This window comes from Triticum aestivum, chromosome 5A (assembly GCF_018294505.1).
Source record: "Triticum aestivum cultivar Chinese Spring chromosome 5A, IWGSC CS RefSeq v2.1, whole genome shotgun sequence".
Taxonomy (NCBI): Eukaryota; Viridiplantae; Streptophyta; class Magnoliopsida; order Poales; family Poaceae; genus Triticum; species Triticum aestivum.
This window is the reverse complement of record NC_057806.1, coordinates 537,015,868-537,025,038: the sequence shown is the minus strand read 5'-3', so window position 1 is coordinate 537,025,038 and position 9,171 is coordinate 537,015,868. Positions and strand designations below refer to the sequence as shown.

General features: G+C 44.3%; 1 pseudogene; it reads left to right on the top strand.

Annotated features, from left to right (window-relative positions):
• Positions 1 to 3,615: 3,615 nt before the first annotated feature.
• LOC123101502 (transcription factor VOZ1-like) lies at positions 3,616 to 4,799 on the top strand (annotated as a pseudogene).
• Positions 4,800 to 9,171: the final 4,372 nt, after the last annotated feature.

The following is a 9,171-nucleotide window of genomic DNA, read 5'->3' as shown; positions in this document are numbered from 1 at the left end:
TTTGCATGTTTTACGTGGCTGCTATGGGTTTCTAGCAAGAACGTTTCTTACCTACGCAAAACCACAACGTGATATGCCAATTGCTATTTACCCTTCATAAGGACCCTTTTCATCGAATCCGTTCCGACTAAAGTGGGAGAGACTGGCACCCGCTAGCCACCTTATGCACCAAGTGCATGTCAATCGGTGGAACCTGTCTCACGTAAGAGTACGTGTAAGGTCGGTCCGGGCCGCTTCATCCCACAATACCGTCGAAACAAGATTGGACTAGTAACGGTAAGCATATTGAACAACATCAACGCCCACAACTACTTTGTGTTCTACTCGTGCAAAGAATCTACGCAATAGACCTAGCTCATGATGCCACTGTTGGGGAACGTAGCAGAAATTCAAAATTTTCCTACGTGTCACCAAGATCTATCTATGGAGAGACCAGCAACGAGTAGAAAGAGAGTGCATCTACATACCCTTGTAGATCGCTAAGCGGAAGCGTTCAAGTGAACGGGGTTGATGGAGTCGTACTCGTCGTGATTCAAATCACCGATGATCCTAGTGCCGAACGGACGGCACCTCCGCGTTCAACACACGTACAGCCCGGTGACGTCTCCCACGCCTTGATCCAGCAAGGAGAGAGGGAGAGGTTGAGGAAGACTCCATCCAGCAGCAGCACAACGGCGTGGTGGTGGTGGAGGAGCGTGGCAATCCCGCAGGGCTTCGCCAAGCACCATGGGAGAGGAGGAGTAGGGAGAGAGGTAGGGCTGCACCAAGAGGGAGAGAACTCATGTGTTATGGGCAGCCCTAGGCCTCACTATATATAGGGGAGAGGGGGGGCTGCGCCCCCTTTAGGGTTTCCCACCCCCAAGGGGTGCGGCCAGCCCTAGATGGCAAAGGGGAGGCGGCCAAAGGGGGAGAGGAGAGGGAGGCGCACCAATATGGGCCTTAAGGCCCATCTGGACTAGGGTTTGCCCCCTCCCACTCTCCCTTGCGCCTTGGCCCCCTTGTGGGGGGCGCACCAGCCCTCCTAGGGGCTGGTCCCCTCCCACACTTGGCCCACGCAGCCTTCTGGGGCAGGTGGCCCCACTTGGTGGACCCCCGGGACCCTCCCGGTGGTCCCGGTACAATACCGATATCGCCCGAAACTTTTCCGGTGACCAAAACAGGACTTCCCATATATAAATCTTTACCTCCGGACCATTCCGGAACTCCTCGTGACGTCCGGGATCTCATCCGGGACTCCGAACAACATTCGGTAACCACATACAAGCTTCCTTTATAACCCTAGCGTCATCGAACCTTAAGTGTGTAGACCCTACGGGTTCGGGAGACATGCAGACATGACCGAGACGTTCTCCGGTCAATAACCAACAGCGGGATCTGGATACCCATGATGGCTCCCACATGTTCCACGATGATCTCATCGGATGAACCACGATGTCAAGGACTTAATCAATCCCGTATTCAATTCCCTTTGTCTATCGGTATGTTACTTGCCCGAGATTCGATCGTCGGTATCCAATACCTTGTTCAATCTCGTTACCGGCAAGTCACTTTACTCGTTCCGTAACACATCATCCCGTGATCAACTCCTTGGTCACATTGCGCATATGATGATGTCCTACCGAGTGGGCCCAGAGATACCTCTCCGTTTACACGGAGTGACAAATCCCAGTCTCGATCCGCATAAAACAATAGATACTTTCGGAGATACCTGTAGTGCACCTTTATAGTCACCCAGTTACGTTGTGACGTTTGATACACCCAAAGCACTCCTACGGTATCCAGGAGTTACACGCTCTCATGGTCAAAGGAAGAGATACTTGACATTGGCAAAGCTCTAGCAAATGAACTACACGATCTTTTGTGCTAGGCTTAGGATTGGGTCTTGTCCATCACATCATTCTCCTAATGATGTGATCCCGTTATCAACGACATCCAATGTCCATAGCCAGGAAACCATGACTATCTGTTGATCACAACGAGCTAGTCAACTAGAGGCTCACTAGGGACATATTGTGGTCTATGTATTCACACGTGTATTACGATTTCCGGATAATACAGTTATAGCATGAATAAAAGACATTATCATGAACAAGAAATATAATAATAACTTTTATTATTGCCTCTAGGGCATATTTCCAACAGTCTCCCACTTGCACTAGAGTCAATAATCTAGTTCACATCGCCATGTGATTAACACTCACAGGTCACATCGCCATGTGACTAATACCCAAGAGTTTACTAGAGTCAGTAGTCTAGTTCACATCACTATGTGATTAACACTCAATGAGTTTTATGTTTGATCATGTTGCTTGTGAGAGAGGTTTTAGTCAACGGGTCTGAACCTTTCAGATCCGTGTGTGCTTTACAAATCTCTATGTCATCTCCTAGATGCAGCTACCACGCTCTATTTGGAACTATTCCAAACAACTGTTCTACTTGGAGCTACTCTAAATTATTGCTCCATTATATGTATCCGGTCTCTCTACTCAGAGCTATCCGGATAGGTGTCAAGCTTGCATCAAACAACTCGGTATGCAGTTGTTGCGCCCCCGTCCTCTGCCCTCGCCCCCTCCCTGTTTCTGCGGAATCGTGGCGTCCCCTTTCTGCAAATTAGGTGTTTGATGCGTGCAATTGTGCCGGCATCCTTCACCATTCTTGTCCCTACCCCTGGTGTTCAATCCCTTACTGTCCAAACATCCTGAACAATAGAGTCGCCATACTTAGCCTTTTTACATTGCCTCTATCTTGTGCTTGCTTCTGCTCATGAACCACAATATGATTGGAGCTGGGTTCTCCTGGTCCGGCAGTCCCAGATATCCAGACTGAAGCCTGGTGATCTTGACCATAAAAGCCTCTCTGCAAAACTTGTCTTACCAAGCTGCATTCAAGAAGCGATTTTGCTTTGCATACGACATTTTGTGTCCAACATGCGTACAACACTAGGATCACACCTTCGTGGTTCAAGTAGGTGTTTCATCTCACGGTGGTTTGCCATGTCGGACCAGTACCATATAAAAAATCGTCATACACCTAGCACTGCTCCTCAAGAAGAGTGATGGTTTCCAGCTTTGTGCAACACAGCTGACAAAAACAGTTATTTTGCCAGTTTTGCACAAGCAAGCCAGGATCCTCCTTTGCACGAGCTACCAAATGTAGAAGCGCCACTTCAAAGGCACCCGTGGTTTTCCTTGTGGGGTGTTTAATTTGGTTTGAATCGAACCAAGAAAATTCATCCAGTAGTTTTCTTTGTACTCTCATGTGTAGGGTGAAGCGTCGCAGTCTTGTACCTTTGCCCTGGGATTAGTTGGAATCGTGCTGCCTGCAGGAATAGCATAGTGAATTCCTGGAGAAGGGGTCATCCCTGTGCTAAGATCATCAATCATCTTGCATTGTTGAGAACAGACACATCTTGATCTATGCTTTCTACATGACATCTTGTTAAGGCTCGGTGCCAGGTCTTTGGGAGTTTTGCCATGCAATGAATGCTCATTCTAGAAGCTGCTGTGTTGTCATGATGTTGCTTGTCGATTTTATCTTTCAGTCACTTCCATTTCTTGAATTTTACCATTGACGTAATTGAGCTAAATTTAACGAGATTTTGCCATGTCCTTCCAGATGTACTATGTGAACCAGGATCTTACTGTTGAGGATTTTCTTTATGACGATGATTGCAAGATAAGCCTTCCTGGGTCCAATCCAAAAATCCTCAATAACCTTGAAGGGGTTGCTCACCAAGAATATCCGCGGTTCAATTTGCCACAAGAGTTGCCCCCTAATGCATATGTTGATATGAACAACTATGGGCAGAATGCTGGAGATGTTTTCCTCCAGATGTCAGACTTGCTCACAACAATGTCGTCTCTAGCACCTGCTTCATTCCTGAGGCCAAAGTGCGCTCTCTGCAGCATGTACCATGCTGAATTGGCTATGAAGAGGGCCCTCCCAGGCAATGCCTGTGATCCGCCCGAGAGGTATTGATCTAAAAGATGGCCCTTTGTTTGCTGCTCTTAGCGCGAAAATCCAAGGAAAGCATGTCGGTGTTCCTGTCTGTGAAGGGGCTGCAACTACGAAGTCCCTTGGAATGCACTTGGTAACTTCTTACCGCATATTTCATATTCTCACGTTTGTATCGGTACTGGTAATTAATTTATGTTCTGGCTGTTGGTTCATTTATTTCTATCATTTGCACAACTTTTCGACCTTTACATCTTTGAAGGTGAATCTATGAGAGAATGGCTTTTCTTTGACAAACCAAGAAGGGTGTTCGACAGTGGAAACCGGAAGCAGAGGTCACTGCCAGAGATTACAACGCCCGTCCCTGGCATGAATCAAGGAAGCAGGTGATGAAAGACTTTGGGGGTCTGAAGAGATCATACTACATGGATCCACAGCCATCTAGCAGCTACGAATGGCACCTCTATGAGTACGAGATCAATGATTGCGATGCTTTTGCCTTATACCGGCTCTAATTCAAGTCTTCAGACGCAAAGAAGAGCGCTAAGTCAAAATTCACTTGCAGTCCACTGATTGAAATCCAGCAGCAAATGGTCAGGCTGAGCGCAGACGGTCCCGTGGAGAACAAGCGGACCGCACGTGCGCAGACAAAAGATGTTAGCACAAACATCTTTCCGGTTCAAAACAACACGGCTCAGGCTAATATTCCGGACGCTTACGAGGCAGCGTCGCAGGTGGACCAGATGACATTTTAGAATGGCAGTGTTGTTTATGGGCCTCATCTCCCATATGGTTACTCGACCGAAGGAGGTAACTTCTATTGGAACTCAAAAGACGGGGTTTGATAAAAACATCTTCGATTTGTGGCATATTTTCGTCTTCAAGTTCTAACCATATCAGCTGTAATTAAGGGGTCTACTCTATTGACAATGGCCTCCGTAATTTCTATTGGGAATGGCCTCCGTGATTCTAATTGTAATGGTTGGGACAAATTTAAATTTACAGGAAACGTCCCTTTGAGGCAAGTGAGGACTCATTCGTCGTGTCTGTGTCTCAGTCTAGCGCATGATGAGACAAAATTACCACGTTTGATCGGCGTCAACCTCTGTTTTTTGTGTTGTGTTGTGCATGCGCTTTCCTGTTCTGAATCTCGGTGAAATGCTGAATTTGTGTATGTCATCCTTCAGCTGCAGCTACAGGTTTGCAACCTCTAGAAAGGAAAGCAACAAATAGCAATATTTTTTACATGTGCTGCCGGGAGATGTTTGCAACCTCTGTTTTTTTTTTTTTTTTTTGAGGGAGTTTGCAACCTCTATTGGTATTTAGCAAGGTTGTGAATTGTTTAGCTGTAGCGTCAAGGGCACATCACAAGTTTCTGAAGAAAAACAAATAGCAATATTTTTTACATGTGCTGCCGGGAGATGCTGGCAGCTACGGCAAAAGGACCGTATAAAGAGGCGCCTTGGCTCATGTCCATCGGGTCTCCAAATTATCAGAATAAGTAAACCGGAGGTTCATAAAAAATAATATCAAAGTGTGATCCTATAATTTTTTGTCAAGATTTCTTTTTGCTGCAACAAATAAAATAAATGTGTCTATTTTTTTAGGGAAAACAAATGTGTTTGTAAATACAACATACTACTCCCTCTGTTCCACAATGTAGTGCCTATAGATTTTTTGAAAATTCAAACTTTACAAACTTTGACCAAGTTTGAAGAGAAAAACATATAATTCTAGAGTACCAAATACATATTATTAGATACATCACAAGACATACTTTCATATTGTATATATTCAATATTGTAGTTATAAACAGTTTTCTTTATAAATTTGGTCAAAGTTTGTAAAACTTAACTTTTCAAAAAATCTATATGCACTATATTATGGAACGGAGGGCATACTATATTGTAGATTCACATGTTTGGTGTTGAGCATACAGTAATTGATGAGCCAGGGAGGCGGCTTGGCCTAGCCATGGCGCTGGTGCTGCGGATTTCCCGCCACGCGCCGTCTCACCACTCGTCCTTTCTGACCGCACCTCCCCATGTGAGTTCCTCCTCCCTAATTCGGCTCCCCTTGCTCTCTAATTTCATATTTTTTCGCATGTGGGTTTGGGTGGCCAGCAGATTTTGCACCACCACTGTAGTAACAGCCTTTTTTTGCCAGTTAGGGTGCGTTTGGATGCAAAGTAATTTTACAGTTTTTTAGGAATACTGTGGTTTTTGAAAAAACCCAGTATTAAATACTTTAGTGTGTTTGGATGAAAAAAGTACTATAGTATAAAAAACTGTGGTATCTCTCATACTGTGGTTACTTTGCAGTATCTAAAAAAGAGGTCACGACCTCTTTTTTCAAAACTGAGCCGAGAGAAAACGGGTGCGCCTTCGACTCCTCGTCATCATTATCTTCTTTTTTTGCATGGATCATTATCTGTTAATTGAAGTGCAATTTACCTCCTGATTAATGGCGTTTCAAATTAGGTGCTGGACTTTTTTTGTTTCCTAGGTCTCTCAAGCCCATCTTCTTCCGGACTTGGTAGATGTCATCAGCAAGTAGGTGATACATGTCTGTCCGATTTAGCATTTTGGAATTGCTCACAACATTTCTTTCGGCATGTCAATGAAAATGGCACCTTCCCGTTTTGATGTTCATTATGTTTCTTGAAGCCCTCACCATCTTTATATTCATTACATGTTCTCAATAGCTTATTTCTTAATAATACCTAAAGTGAGTACCAGGACCTCATTCTTACTTCTCCAGTTTATTCTTATTTGAGTATTAAGACCACCTACATTGCTTTGGTTCTGTATGACTGATCAAATTTACACACACCTCAATCATAGTGAAATCTGGAAGGAGACGTAAAAGAATCAAAGAAAGGTGGAGATGCACAATAATTTTTGCTTTTCAGGGATTGTTCTTGGGTTCAGCTTTCGCTGGCATGTTGTTATTACAGAGTTACCCTATCTCTTTGAATCGTCATATGTACTCCAAACTCTTATAGACTATGCAACTAGCTAATGGTTGGAACTGTAATAGTCAACTTTATTTATAGGTAGCACAACCTCATGTTAGTTGCCATTTTATTGCTTTTTTTAAAAAAGGGGGGGTCTCCCCGGCCTCTGAATCAGAATGATGCATACAGCCATCTTATTGTATATGTGATGATTATACTGCCATTTTATTGCTACAGATATGGTCTTGTTCTGATTGTATATGTGATGATTATATCCATGTGTATGTAGCACAACCTCATGTTTACATTTGACTTGGAATCGGCTGTACTTTTGTTCTGCTTTTGTTACAAAGTATATCATCAATTTCCTATCTGGACGTACTTTTATTAGTTTGCTTCTAACTGCATCTTAATATGTACTCGGTAGGCTCTACAGGATTCGATGATGGATATGTGAATGTGAGCAATAGGATATAAATTTCTTCCAACAGCAAGACATGCTAATTAGATTCAGGAATATGTTCTTGCGTCTCAGCTTTGCAGTTTCACGTTGTAGGATTAATATTTGGTACCCGACATGAGATTGAGAAATACCATGCTTTAATTAATTAGTACATACCTTGTGCAGGGCACATAAAATATATCAATATCACTTTTTTGTTATGTATATTTTTATCTTTTCTACCCTAATTCAGCAGCACCATTTCTTGACGTTATTTCTCTATAAAATTGTTGCTTCCACTATAGTTTTTCTCCTCTGAAATGAATTTGAATTAGGTCACTTTAGTATCAAGGTAAAAGTTTCTTTGTTCTCGAGAAGAGCAAAAATCCTAGGTGATCGTTAAATATTATTGATAATTATCAATTAATAATTATGTGCTCGACTGTTTGTTGATAACCAGTAAATTTGTCACAGTGTGCTTTTGGAATTTCCATGTGTTGGATAAAATTGGCAACGGGATTGGGAGTTGGTGCCAAAGAAATCTCCTACCTACTCACTACTAACATTGCTTCTAACTCGCTTCTTGCGCCATCGACGCAATCGGGTCATCTAGTTGTGGTTAAAGGTAACCTTATAGTAGCATCAAAGGGAGTGTCTGGAATGGGAATGGGTGGTGTTGGGATAGGTGTCAAATCACACCATAGAGTATGTCTACGCAGGGTGGGCCGGCGAGGTGACAAGTTGCAGGATGTTGGAACTTTGCCCTCAAGATCGATCACATCACAGTACGACGAACATGCGCACAAAAACTTTTATAGCCAAGGGCTCTTGTCGTGCCCTTCTTCTTTTTATTCCTTTTTCTGTTTTCTCTATTATTACAAATATCACGACCCGGCTGTATATATAACAGCCAACCTAACCGACCTAACACCAAACCTAAACCTATACTCAGGACCAAACTCAAACTCCTACACGGACTAGTAGTCACGTTGACTCGCTTTGACTCCTAACATAGTAGGACTCTACTCAAAACTCTAGTATCTAACATGGACTCTACGTCTCGGCAAGCAAGCCGAACACTAATCAATCAAGATTACTCTAACATTTTCTCCCTAATCTTGACACTTTGAAGATTTGTCTTCCGTGCTTCTCCGATCATGGCTTGTCGATGATTCACCTCTTGTCGACTCATCCGCTCGCACCACGAAAAGTTAAATTGTTAGGCTTCATTATTTGCAACAATCTCTCCCCAATTTTAACTTGGCGAATTTACGGACCACCTCAAATATGTCTTGGACTACCCAGCCTTGCTAGTAACCTGTGGAAAACACCACCCGGTGGACTTCACCATCCACCCTAGCAAGATACATGCCGACTCCTTATGGATCACACCACCCTGTGCACTACACCATGCACTCCAGCCTCATGTAGAGACATGGCCTCATTGAAGAGACTCACCTTCACTGGTTTACCACCCCCACATAGTTGAACTTGATCCTCTCGTCGAGACACACATGCGACGTGGGCTTCATCTTCAACGCCTCCTCACAGAGACAAGCACTTGGACATGACGACGCTGACACGACGACGACGACGACTATGCAAACCCGCACGACTCCTTGACTCATCTATCTCCCGCGGGCGACTTTCCGGCACCGCACCACAGCACCACCGCTCCCGTCAACGATCATCTTCCACCGCCTTGCCGACGACAGCCCGCCGCCTCCCTCCATGTCGCTCCGACGAATGACGATCGCCTGATCCTCTCTTCGCCGCATCATCCAGCGACTTCATGGCCCGCCGCTCCTCGTCGCTGCAC